Genomic DNA, 14268 nt, shown 5'->3' on the forward strand with positions numbered 1-14268 from the left:
ACTTTTAATGCATGCCCAATATACTTGACCTTGTTAGATGCAGTCTATGGCACGTGCCCTCTGGTCTTTTAGAAAGGGGAGGTACTGGGCAAGGAGACTCCAGGGCCTCTTTGAGCCACACACTACAGTTGTAACCTCGGCAAAGATATAGGAAGGATCGTGGCTTATATGCCAAACCAGCGTTTAAGAAGTATTTCTGTCTGGCTTAAAGAAAGGCCTATGGGGCCTCAAAAAAGGGGCTTCTGGCTGCCAAGATTAGGAAAGATATTAAGGAGGCCTTTGAGCGAGACCCTAAAAGATGGGTAGGTTTTCAACAGGTGAAAATTGGAACCCAAAAGGGAACATGAGATAGACAGGAAAAGGGCTTTTCTCTAAAAAATCTGCACATAAAGAAATTTGCTAAGGGATGGAGGTGTCTTATTTGCCATGGACTCACAGAAAAGAAAGTCAGAAAATAACATTAAGCTAAAAGGAAACCCCTGCTTGCTCCCAGCCCTAAGCCTTCATTCTCTCAAAGAGCTTCCCTAGGAAATGTCTCCAGTCCAGGATGCTCTTTAATTGTAGTAGGACGAGCCTCCACCTTGAACCCCGTTTTTCAGAGGGCCCTGCATGTTACAATCATATTCTTAAAAATTAATTTTTTAAAAAAATGTTTTATTTTTTTAAGTAATGTCTACACCCAATGTGGGGCTCAAACTTACAACCCCGAGATCAAGAGCTGCATGCTCTACCGACTGAGCCGGCCAGCTGCCCCCCAAATTAGATTTATTAATGCACAAAATAGCATTTTCATCATCTGATCATAAAAGCAATGCAGGTAAATTATGGAATTTTTTTAAAAATACATTTTGAGGAGTAAACAGTCCTTATTAGGCTCAGATCAGGAGTCTGAGGGTCTTGAGGACCTCTGTGTATTTACTTTTCTTCTCAATGTTCTTTTAGGACTGTTTTCACTAGCCTTGCAAGCTGTTGTTCCCTCAGGTAATGGATCTCGGCCTTCTTCCTCTTTTCGGGGGGTGGCTGTCACTGCCTGGTTCTTCCAGCCAGCCTCAGAGCCAGGTGCCGGGTTCAGGCAAACTTTCCCGTATGCTACCAACGTACAACCTTGAGGGCAGCAAGAACAACCCTTTGCTTCTTCTTGTCATAGGGCCGTGGGGCCCATTGAACACCTTGAGGTATTTAGGGCAGCCTGACCTCACACCTTCATTAAGAATGGCTGGGGGCACAGAAGTGGGAGTAGCCACTGGCTATCAATCATCCTCCTGCAGAAGAAAGTCAGGTACTTTCACTTCTTTCTGTAGAAATTGCCAGAAATGCTGATGCCTTCACAGCACATGACCATTATCTCCTGGCCCCGTGGTACCTGTTTGGCCACAATGACTATCAGGTGCCCTGGGAGATGCCTGGGTCATTGAGCACCAGGTCTCCTGGGAAAGTGGAATGTTTTAATACAAAAAAAATTATAAGGAAGAAAAGAAAGATTTGGCACAAACATGAAAATCAATTTATCCAAAGTCACAGAAGTGCCCTCTCACACAGGATCCTACTCCTAGGGTGGCAGAAGCACCCTGTAATCTAAACACCCAGCCCATGATCAGGCCCATTCAGACTCAGGAAATGTTTCTCCATTTCTCTTGCCCCACATTCTTGAAACAAGAGGCAGCAGCTTCCAAATGCCCTGAAGGTTTCTCACTGTATCGCTGCTGACATAAGAGGCTGATACTTCAAACTATAGGAAGGATTGAAAACTGAAAGTATATAAAAAAGAGAGAAGACAGGGGCGCCTGGGTGGCACAGCGGTTAAGCCTCTGCCTTCGGCTCAGGGCATGATCCCGGCGTTCTGGGATCGAGCCCCACATCAGGCTCCTCCGCTATGAGCCTGCTTCTTCCTCTCCCACTCCCCCTGCTTGTGTTCCTTCTCTCGCTGGCTGTCTCTCTCTCTGTCAAATAAATAAATAAAATCTTAAAAAAAAAAGAGAGAGAAGACAGATTAATTAACTTATTAGATCCCTCCTCTGGGATGGCACGAATGTAACAGATACTAGCACGATGAAGTACCATTTCCCCCAGTGCTGAGTGTCCATATTCTGTTTTTCTTCATGTTTTATCCAATTCATGGCTCTAAAGGTACTCACAAGTTTGCACAGTTTTTGCAGCAATTGCTCATGACAGTTGAGAACCATTTTGCAACATTAACAGTTCACATGACTTTTACATTTACAAATATAGAGGTCTAGATCTAATGCAGATGGAGCATAATACCAGGTCTCTATGCTAGCAACAAAATGAGTATTAAAGGCTAGAATCGTGAAAAGTTTTATTTTATTTAATAAGATTTAATCAAATCTTTAAAAATTAAAAGTCACCTTTAAGTGATTTTGACTTAAAATATTGATATTGACGAATTATAATTTGAATTTTACTCTTAATTTTAACAGAAGATTTTAAATATTTTAGTAAACAACTTATTGAAGATATACTAAAATAATAGAAGATTTTCATTTTAATTGTGATCTACTGTTTTGATAAAATATATTCAAATTTCGTACCCTGCGAACACAATTAAAATAGATTTTTAATCCTCCAGGATTAAATCTGGTCCACCACCTGTTTTTGTTTTGTAAATAAAGTTTTATTGGAGCACAGCCACGCTGCTCATCATTTACATGTTGTCTGTGGCTGCTTTCATATAACAGTGACAGAGCTGAGAGTTTTCACAGAAACCATATGGCCCACAAAACCTACAATTTTTACTATCTAGTTTTTCATAGAAAAGTTTGCCAACCTCTGCTTTGGATGATTACTGCCAAGGGAATACAAATTATGTGAAAATCTTTAATATGTCAACATGATTTTGCTGAGATAAATTTTAAAAATTTATGGACTATCTATATATATATAAATTATAAATTATGAATGTCTTTACTTTATTACTTATCTAAACATCACTGGCTTCTCAACAGAACAACCAGACATGTGTCATAGTTGGTAAAGTCATCTTTAATAGCCTGCCAACTTTCAGCTGTGTAAAAGTCAGTTCTTTTCACATATTTTTCAATTTTGTATTTAGGAAGGTATGTTTTTCAATACGAGCTGTATTTATTCTTGCCCTGGGCTCTGCAAATATAAGGGGAAGGCCTGCCAGCATGTGTTCTGAAACATGCCCACATTCTGCCATACTGAAGGCTGAGCCTGGATGCTGGAGCTTAGGAGATGGACCCTTGTGCCTTTGATGGGAGTTTTTACGGAGGGCACGATCCCAGGACATTAACACACCCACCCTGTGCCCTGCTCCAGGTTGGGTGGCCACTAAGACATTTGGACAGACTCAGTGCCCGGAAGGACTCGTCCTCTGCGATTGACCAGATGGGACCGGCTTTGACCCTAGAAGCCCATGTGAGTTTCCAGGCCAGGTGTGTGGGAGGCTCTGGCATGGGGAAGAGCTCCTAAGGAGATGGACGGCTCTCCCACCCACACAGGCAGCCCTGCATTTCCTCCGACCGCTGTGGTCTTCTGGCCACTGCCCAAGCTCTTCTCTGCCTGCCTAGCAGAGCCTACACGCCAGCAAGGGCTCTTGGTGTCTGTGGTGGCTGCATAGCTCAAAATGTGAGGCTGATGCTTAGGGCCCATCTGTCTCCACTCCTGGGAGAGGCAACCATTCCCAAAATGTTGGCAAACTTTTCCTTAACTATGGGGTTAGCAAATAAGAATGTAGGATTCTCAGAAAAAACGACAAATGCTCTTTCAGTATCAGTATATCCCATGCAATAATACTGTGTATTATAAGTATGTCCCATGTGTCACTTCTCAGACAAGGCGTTGAAGAACTGGGACATGTAAGAGTCATTACTCTTCTGCCCCTGAGCAGACCTTACAGGTTATGTGTTTTAGATGACAAGTTGGAAGATGGCTGCCCAGCTCAAAGAAATGAACTTTTATTCATAGTTGGAAAGTCGCGAATTCTTAGGGTTTATCTGTTACCACAGCATCGGCTAGGCCTTCCTGAGTATTATATCATTCAAGATGCTGCCCAGATGTCACTCTGGCTCCTTCCTCTTCCATTGTGCTCCTCTAATCTTTTATGAACCCCTCTCTTACAATGCTTTTTTCGATTTTTTAAAAGTTTATTTATTTGAGAAAGAGGAAGAGAGAGAGAGCACAAGCAGGAGGAGGGGCAGAGGGAGAGGGAGAAGCAGACTCCCCCGCTGAGCAGGGAGCCCCGACGTGGGGCTCCAGCCCAGGACCCTGGGATCCTGACCTGAGCCGAAGGCACACACTTCGCCGACTGAGCCACCCAGGCGCCCCGCTTAAATGCTTCATAAATGCCTGCTCAGTTATCTCTCTCCCTCTCACCAGGGCACACGGGCCTTGCCTTATTGGACTTTGTGGCCACAGGACCTCACACAGGAAGTACTTTAGCGTGTGCTGCATGAACAAACGGCCCATAATCTCCCAACGTTAGAGCCAGGAGTTATCTCCAAATTCGCCTTGGTATCACGAAGGACGGTACCTCTGTAGGTTTTATCTCCATTATTCCCTAAATAAAGGACTGCCTCTCTTTAAATAGGTCTGCAATCTTGGGAAATGTAATTACATGTAGCGGTGTTATTTATATAGTGACTGGTAATCAGAAGAGCAAGAGATTGCGGGTGACGACATTCATTCTTAGTCACAAATTAAAAAAGAAACATGACAATGACATTTCCACCGGGAGAGAAAAGGTCACCTGGCATGCCGAAGCCCTAACTGCAAAGCTGTTCTCATCATCTCTACTTTGTGGGGATGTCATTACTACGGATGCAGAAAGCCTGAGATCATATGTTTATGTCCTTAAATACTTATACCTTCTAGATCTGGGGTTCTCAACCAGGAAGTGGGAAGGGTGCACGCATCTCAGAATCTCAGAATGGGGGAAAACAACAAATACTTTGATTCTACTTTAAAGACTCGTTTTTTAACACAGAATACAGAGATTTAAGGGTGACGTTCTAGGCTGTTAGGCACGGGGTAGCTATGGAACGGAAAGCAGTGAGAGCAAGCTGGAGAACCGAGGTGGCGCTCAGTACCCATTTGTTAGCCAAAGGGTGTTATTTGCGTGTTATGTTTGGTGCCATCTGTGCTACGGTTCCCACTGCAAACACAAAGTAAGTATTCTTTGCTGTAAGGGGAGTGGAGGTTTTTATTTTCAAGCAAGTTCTGATTTGCAGTTCTTATGATGTGGCCAAAAAAAAAAAAAAAAGACAGGGTTTTGATGCATAGAGAGAGATAAAGACGCAGAGGGAATTCTATTTGCAGGTTTGCCTGTGAAAGGGAAGATGAGAAATAGAAGGGTAAGCAAAGGAGCTTTGGGAGTTTTATTTCCTCATTTTTAAGATTGGAGAAACTTGAGAGCATTTTAAGGAGGAAAATTCAGTGCATCAGATGAAGGGGAAGAAGCAGGAGAGAATGGACGATGGGTACAGATAACTGGGTTGTGGATAAAGCAAGATCTCTGGCGAGGTGGGAGGGACAAGATACTGACCAGAAGAGGGAAAGGGGATAAAAGGGACAAAGACTCCATGTGACTGCATTAAGTTTGAGAATCCCTGGCAGGTTACTGGGGACTGCAGGGCACCGTGGTAATCAGGGGGTAGGTAGGAAACTGGATTTATTTGGGTATTTTTATGAATATCTGAGTGCCAATACTAAATTTGTATAAATTTCTGCAGCTTCATACTGAAGTTTGTGGGTGGCCAAAGAAAGTCACTTGGCTAAATTTAGAAACTAGTATCTTACTTTGGGGTGAGGCTAACATTTTCAAACTTTTCAAAAAGACCAACTTGCAATTGAGTTTGTTTTGTTTGGAATATAGAATTGAAGCCCTGAAGACATCGAATCTGAGATATAAAGGTTCAAATACCAGCTGCGTTTGTTCCTTTAAGCATTTGTTTTATAAAAAATCCATTTGTAGATTATTCAAGTTGATATTAGAACGTCTTTTCATTTTCTCATCTTCACGATGTTCTAAAAGACAAGAATTTTGAAATTGGTTTCCAAGAAAAACAAATTCCAACCTCATTCTAGTCCAGCTGCAGGATAAACTCAGGCTAACTTTTCCTTGTGTGTGGGGAGGTAGACCCAAATTTCCTTTGTGAAACTTGGTGGGGGGAGGGGGCAGAATTCTTCCTTCCTCATACTCAGTCTTTGCCAGAAAAAGCCTCAAGAACTTAAGTGATGCAACTTTGAGTTAGTTGCATAAGAAAACATTTGAATTGGGGATAAAGTTGTTGCCTGTTTATCATAAAGAGAACGGATTTTGTACAGCATTGTATCATTTTTCTCAGTGTACGCTGCCGAGGTGATCCGTCTGCACTTCTCGCTGGGTAAACTGAGCCGGGGCAGGCTGTGCCGTCCACAGAAGACGGAAGGCTCCTCATGCACACGCCCAGGGCTCACACTGATACCACCCTGCTGAGATGAAAAACACACATTTTTTAAACGCCAAAATACATTTGTTCTAAAAAATTGCCATTGTTTTGTTTTTAGCCGTGATGTTTATATTAGTATAGACTTTCTAATCATCCTAAAGGGAGGGTAAGGGAATGAGACTGGTAAGTTTATCAAAGAGTCGAGAAAAACTGCTCTAAATACCAAAAGGTAGTGCTGAGGAGGAACATGGGTGGAGGGATAAGGAATAGCTGTCCGGGGAAGCCTCTCTTCAAATTCCTGGCTGAAGTCGAGGGCGGACCTGGTTCCATGAGGAGGATGACTTCAGGATAAGCAACATTGTAGTGTGAAGGCATTTTAGATTCCAGGCTTTGGGTCTGAGGTAGGTGGGCAGGGTTTCCCTTGTCCAGCAGACCCTTTCATGCCCACTTGAGATCATCAATTCCACATGACTCCCCAGACCTTTTGTGGATCGCCTGGTGTCACAGTAGGAACATGGCAAATCGTGAAGCTTCCTCTAGCTTTATGCAAATTTCCATCATTTTCTGGCCAAACCAATGTTTACCTGACAACGTCTCTAATAGGATGGTATAATACGAGAACCCACCCCCCCAGTTTAAGACATCGTTGACTTCTTCCAAACACCTAGCTAAGACAAAGAGCTCTTCGGCAGAGACAAAGGAACAATCTTTCTCCCCAACTAGATTTTCTAGCTTCATCCTTGTATCAGGACTACATCCTTAGGATCTTAGGGAAAGAGGAAATATCTGTTCACTAGAGGTAAATGTAGAACTTCCTGGATCATTTCCTGGACTGTTGGATGACTGTTCAGTAATAGATAACTTTGGATAACATTTATTATATTGCAGGCACTAACCTGAGTATTTTATATATAGTCACTCACTAATGCCTCACAACAACTATATGAAAACGTATTATCATCTTTTTTCTTTTCTTTTTAAAGTAAGCTCTATGCCCAACGTGGGGTTTGAACTCATGACTCGGAGATCAGGAGTTGCACGCTCTACCAACTGAGTCAGCTGGGCACCTCTATCATCCTCATTTTATAGGAAGGCAACCAAAGCTTCAAGTGCCATGGATTGAATTTTTCCCCCCAGATTCATATGTTGAAGCCCTAACCTCCAAATGTGACGGTATTTGGAGACACGGCCTTTAAAGAGTAATTAAGGTTAAATGAGGTCGTAAGTGTGGGGCCCTAACCCAGTAGGACTGGTGTCCTTCTTACAGGAATAAGAGGAAAAGACATCAGGGATACATGGACACAGAGCGAAGGCCCTGTGAGGACAGAGCAAGAGTCAGGCCATCTGCAAGCCGAGAGGCCTCAGGAGAAACTAAATGTGCTGACAACTTGATCTTGGACTTCCAGCCTTCACAACGGTAAGAAAATAAATTTCTGTTGTTTAAACCACCTAGTCTAGGGCACCTAGGTGGCTCAGTCGGTTAAGCATCCAACTCTTTTGATTTCGGCTCAGGTCATGATCTTAGGGTTGTGAGATCGAGCCCCGTGTCTGGCTCTGGGCTAGACATGGAGCCTGCTTAAAATTCTCTCTCTCCCTCTGTCCCTCCTCCCCCCAAACAAAATGTTAAACGACCCAGTCTAAGGAATTTTGTGTGGCAGCTAGCTAACTAATATACCAAGACACTAAGACATTTGCCCAGGATCACACAGCTCCTAAGTGGTAGAGCTAAGATTTTGAACAGTAGTCTGGCTTCAGAAATCCTACTCTCAACCTTCTTCTGTCTTTACCAATGAGTTAAAGCCACACTTCCCAACAGAAGCATAACATAAGCCAAAAATTTGAGCCTCATGTGTAATTCACAACTTCCTAGGAGTCACATTTTAAAAAACAGATGAAGTTAATTTTAGTAATGTATTTTATTTAACCCAACATACCGACATATTATCTCAGCATGTAACCAATATGAAATTATCAATGAGATATTTAACACTCTCTTTTGTACCAAGTCTTCAAAATCAAGGGCTTATTTTATACTTATAGAGCATCTCAATTTGGACTAGCCACATTTCAAGTGCTCAATAAGCCACACATGGCTAGCGGCTACCATATTGGTCGGTGCAGGTGTTAAGCACTTTCATGGCTCTCCAGTGCCGAAGAGATAAAGCCAAGACTCCACCCATGTTTCTAGCTTCAGCTGATGCCCGTCCTAGCTTCACACTTTTTAAGCTCCTTAAATTGGCAATACTTAAACGTTCGCCTTCCATTCACATCAAGCTGCTTTTCAGCATGGCATCTCTGTTCATGCCCTCCCCATTGTCTGGAAGCCCTTCCTCTCATTCATCTGGCCTCCTCCTCCCCATTGGATGATACCCTACTAAGATCTCCCCTCCTCCAGGAAGCCTTTCCTACAGCCCACAGCAAATTGGATACCTCTTCTACGTGTTTCCTCATAACACTTCATCCTAATTCATCTTGACATTTAGCTCCTTTTGTTATACTTATTTGTATATGTGTCTGTCTCCCTGATTACACCGTGAGCTCAATAGCAGAGGATGTACTTTATTTATCTCTGTATCCGGCAGAGAATCTGATATGTAGCAGGCTCCGGTAAACATGTGTGGAGTTGAACTGAACTTAGTACCCATGCTTTGGTACACAGGCTTCTTCATCCTGGTAAACCAGAATGTTCCCCAAATCATGAGGAAACCAGGCACAGTTCTCTTGCAGGGGAAATATGGGTGGGCACTAGAGCTACCAAGGGGTAAATGTGTATTGGGGGGGTGCTGTTAAGGTCTCTGTAGTCTCCATCAGACTCCTTAAATAAACATAAAGTCAAAGTAAAATCAAATTTTCTAGGCAAAAACAGTGTCAAAAGTTGACTCTGCTGGGGCGCCTGGGTGGCACAGCGGTTAAGTGCCTGCCTTCAGCTCAGGGCGTGATCCCGGCGTTCTGGGATCGAGCCCCACATCAGGCTCCTCCGCTGTGAGCCTGCTTCTTCCTCTCCCACTCCCCCTGCTTGTGTTCCCTCTCTCGCTCGCTGTCTCTGTCAAATAAATAAATAAAATCTTAAAAAAAAAAAAAGTTGACTCTCCAAATATCACCGACATACCTGTTGAGAAGACAAAGCTAGTTTATTGCTTACCTCAGTAAGCTTTGAAAAAGCTTTGGCAGTGTCTCCGGTGGTCTCAGATGGGGGAAGTAAGGTCAGAATTAAGTGGAAGTTTGATTTAAGATAGGTTTTTCAAAGAAAGGGAGGGAGGGGGGATCTTAATTAGGATTGGGTAGAAGTCCCAATTTCACAGGCCAGGGTTGGTGGACATAGCAAGGTAAGGACTGTCAAGGGGCGGGACACAAGGGATCGGCACAAATTATTGCTTTCCACTGGAAACTTGATGAGTACTTCTGTAAGATCTTATATGAAAAATCAAACCATTTACCTACACAGGAGACTCCTGGAAAAATAAAGTCACCCTAATGAAGACAGAAGAAGAGCAAAGCCGTGCTAATGAAGACAAAGGACTCTCCCTAAACTGACTTAGCAGGATTCTGGCTAACTTGGGGCTTGCGAGGACAAACCCAAGGATGAGACCTACTCAAGAAAAGAGCTTAAGAGAATCTGACTAAAGTTTGGTCAAGAGGAGAGTCTTTGTCGATGGGGGTAGCATCCCAGGGTTCCCTTGGCTTGCCCTTCCTGGCATGGAACCATCGTTTCGTAAGCCGGGGCAAACGTGACAGGGTCCCAGTACTCTCACTGGGCCACCTGCGGGTGATCCTCCATCCCGAGGGGCGCTGAGTGGAAGAGGAAAGCCTCTTGACCACACTGAGACTTAGCCTCAGCAGTGGGTGGCTGTGGACAGGATGGGGACAGGTATTGTTCTGCCACTGAGGGATGTTTTTGCTTTCAGCGGCGTGGGAGCTGGGAGGGGAGAAAGAGCTATTTTGGTTCAAATTCCACAGACTCACCTTTTTAATCAAGTTTTCTTACCTAGATGCTCTTCAGTAAATGTTTCCTTGTGTGCTGCTGTATGCCTTTAGGACCATTTCCAGAGTCCTTCATTTTTTTTTTTTTTTCTTCCAGCCCTCACAGTCAGTGGAGTTCCTCATGCCATCATGCCAGAAGTCAACCTTCAGAACTATTTCTTTTAAGATCCAGGGCTGGTGAAGTCGCTCAGAGAGACTCAGGATGAAGGACAATATATATTAGATTCTTTTTTTTTTAAGATTTTATTTATTTATTTGAGAGAGAGAGAGAGTGCACGAGAGAAAGCATGAGGGGAGAGGCAGAAGGAGAGGTAGGGGCAGACTCCCCGCTGAGCAGGGAGCCCACTGCAGGGCTCAATCCTGCATTGGACCCCGGGACCATGACCTGAGCCGAAGGCAGATGCTTAACCAACTGAGCCCCCCAGGCGCCCCAGCATATATTAGATTCTAAGTGGCGATTTTATTTATGCAAGGAAAGTATCTAAAACTTTGAAATAATGCAGAATTGATGATTATGTGATTAATAATCCTGTAAATTAGAGGTTAACTTGTGGAATACCATTAAGGGTGTGATTTAAAAAAACATATATCCAATAGAGAAGAGAACCCCAAGTGTTATGGTTTAATTGCCTGAAGATTAACTGGTTTTATATCTAAATTAGAAATCTCACTTCAGAATTCCTTCCCCCACTGATGACATGAAACATCATTCTGCACAGCATGTCATCCTGCCAGCTCCTTCATTAATGAGTTAAATAAAACCTTAACTCATGTCCACATTTTTATATAAGAATTATGTTTTTAACAATTTAAGAATTTTACTTTCAAACCTCTACAGTCTCGATTCTGATTTTTTTTTTCCTACACAAATAGCACAGACCCCAGTCAGTAAGATTAAGGAATAGTTTTTCTGAGACTCTGCCTCCTATGGTTCTGAAGATTCTCTTAGCAGGGTCATGAGCTCCTAGGGAAAAATGTTTATGGGCTGAATTATGCCCCCTCCCCTCGCCCACCAAATATGTTATAGTCCTAACCCGCAGCACCTCAGAATATGACTGTATTTGCAGACAGGGCTTTTAAAGAGGTAATTCAGGTAAAAGGATTAGACGGGTATGCCCTAATCCAATACGACTGGTGTGCTTAAAAGGAAATTAGGACACACACACATATGCACAACTGTGAGGACACAGAAGGCAGCCATCTACAAGTCAAGGGGAAAAGAAACCCAAACCACTGAAACGTTCATCTCAGACATCTAGTTTCCGGAGCTTTGAGGGAATAATTTCTGTTGCTTAAGCCAGCCAGTTTGTGGCACTTTGTTATGGCGGCTCTAGCAAACTAATACATTGTGCAGGGGGATATTTTGGCTTCCTTGGGATTGACCGTATGTAGGAAATTCCATGCTTTGGGGGGACATCATGGAAGAAGTTATGGCTACCCCAAAAATGTACAGGTCAGAAGCAATAGTTTCTGTAAAGGTAGAGGTCTGCAAATACATATATTATGAAAGATAGTTGGGCTGTTGGGAGTTTGTCACCAAATTCCCAAAGCCCTGAAGTAGAGAGTAGATCTTTCTGTAGGTTGAGGCAGGGCTCCTACTTCCTTCTTTGAGTATCCACTCTGCTTTCTGTATATTTCATTGATCAGCTAGCAGCTTGGTTTAGATAAGGTGTGGTCTATAATAACCAGTTTGCTGTCCACAAAGTCACCAGAAACACTAGGGCTCTATCCATAATGGTCTTAACAGTTTTACTTCAGGAGTGGAGGATGGGGACTGCCAAAGGAAAGAATTTAGGGCTGGTTCCACCATAAACTCCTACCAACTGCAAAGAAATGGCAAGTCTTTCTTTATTCAATAGATAATCTACTGTATACTGGTCTCTGCATGGGTGCTTTGCTTAAGGAAAAACTGCTACTTACTTAAGCAGGGGTTATTAGAGTTCTATAATCTCTTTAATCTTCATAGCTTTATTTGCTATGAATTCAGGGTAATTAATCTAAAAGTGAGCGAACCTCAAGCAGTTGATTCTGTATCTCTTTTGAAAAAGGAAAAAAACCCTGGAAGCCATGTTTTGAAAATACAGATACTATGCCCGTTTTGGAAAATCTGACGCTGATAGCCACTGCTCTTGGATCATACTGAGAGATGTTTAAAAACACTAGATATCCATAAATCAGGCAGATTCTTTTTTTCCTCCCCTCTGAAGTCCTCAGTTTGTTTCTCATAGTCCATAGTCTCTCATGTTTCATTCCCCCTTCTGATTACCCCCCCCTTTCTTTATCCCTTTCTTCCCCTACCGATCATCCTAGTTCTTATGTTCCATAGATGAGAGAAATCATATGATAGTTGTCTTTCTCTGCTTGACTTATTTCACTTAGCATTATCTCCTCCAGTGCCGTCCATGTTGTAGCAAATGTTGAGAACTCGTTCTTTCTGATAGCTGAGTAATATTCCATCGTATATATGGACCACAACTTCTTAATCCAGTCATCTGTTGCAGGGCATCTCGGCTCCTTCCACAATTTAGCTATTGTGGACATTGCTGCTATGAACATTGGGGTGCATATGGCCCTTCTCTTCACTACGTCTGTATCTTTGGGGTAAATACCCAGTAGTGCAATGGCTGGGTCATAGGGTAGCTCAATTTTTAACTTTTTAAGGGACCTCCACACTGTTTTCCAGAGTGGCTGTACCAACTTGCATTCCCACCAACAATGTAGGAGGGATCCCCTTTCTCCACATCCTCTCCAACAATTGTTGTTTCTTGCCTTGTCTATTTTTCAGGCAGATTCTTTTGAACTAGCTTGTAAGCCAGTATCATGCTACAAAAAAAGGCACCCCAGCGTTTTACACTTTACGACGTTCGATGGTGTGGCTAGAGTAACTTTTTTCAATCCTAAACCTTCTTTTAATTTTTCTAAATAAGCTTTTATTCCTACCTAATTTTATTTCTCTCATATTTGTTGTTTTTATCATGAAGGATAGGTATGTAGTGGAAATCCTTAAGATAAACAAGGCAATCAAAGTAGACAGCTATGATTAATATACCAAAAAACAAACTTTTGGGGGGATCAAAACAACTGAAAAGCAGGTTCTTTGAAAATACTTCTGGCGAGATGGAGAAAAAAAAAGGCACAACCAAAAAAAAAAAAAAAAGAGAGAGATTCAAAAATGACCTTAATTGGGGGGGCATAGGTGGCTCAGTGAGTTAATTTGATTTTGGCTCAGGTCATGATCTCAGGGTCAGGAGATTAAGCTGCACATTGGGCTCTGTGCTGGGTGTGGAACCTGCTTGGGATTCTCTCTCCCTCTGTCACTTTCTCCCTTTAGGAAAAAAAAAAAAAAAAGATTCTCTCTCTCTCTCTCCCTCTTAAAAAAAAAAAGGACTATAATTACCAACTAGGTAGATAAGATTTAAAAATATTATAAACAACTTTTTACCAGTCATTTAAAAAAGTATTATATAAAATGATTTAATAGTTAATAATCTTCCAAGTGGAAGCAGAGTGAGTAGGGAAGGGTAGAGAAAACACTGAATATGAACTGCACGAGTTAGGTGACAGCAACATGAGTCTACTTTCACCAGTGTTTGGAATTTTCCATAAAAGCACAGGCTTAAAAACAACAAACAAACAAAAAAAACCCAAACCCAAGGTAAACAAAGTTTTGGAAGGCAGAAAATAATCATTTCAAAAACAGGCAAATAAACAGAAAGAATCAAGTGTTTATCTTGTCTTTCCTATAGAAACTGTACCTCAGAGTAACCAAATAGTTGATAAGGGATGTTTCTCTTATTATATAAAAGCAATAAAAATAATACGTGCAAAAGGCATGATAGAACTTTGGGATCTTGTTATCCTTAAAAATGAATGGATTTAC

Source organism: Ursus maritimus, unplaced genomic scaffold, assembly GCF_017311325.1.
Source record: "Ursus maritimus isolate PB19 unplaced genomic scaffold, ASM1731132v1 scaffold_17, whole genome shotgun sequence".
NCBI lineage: Eukaryota > Metazoa > Chordata > Mammalia > Carnivora > Ursidae > Ursus > Ursus maritimus.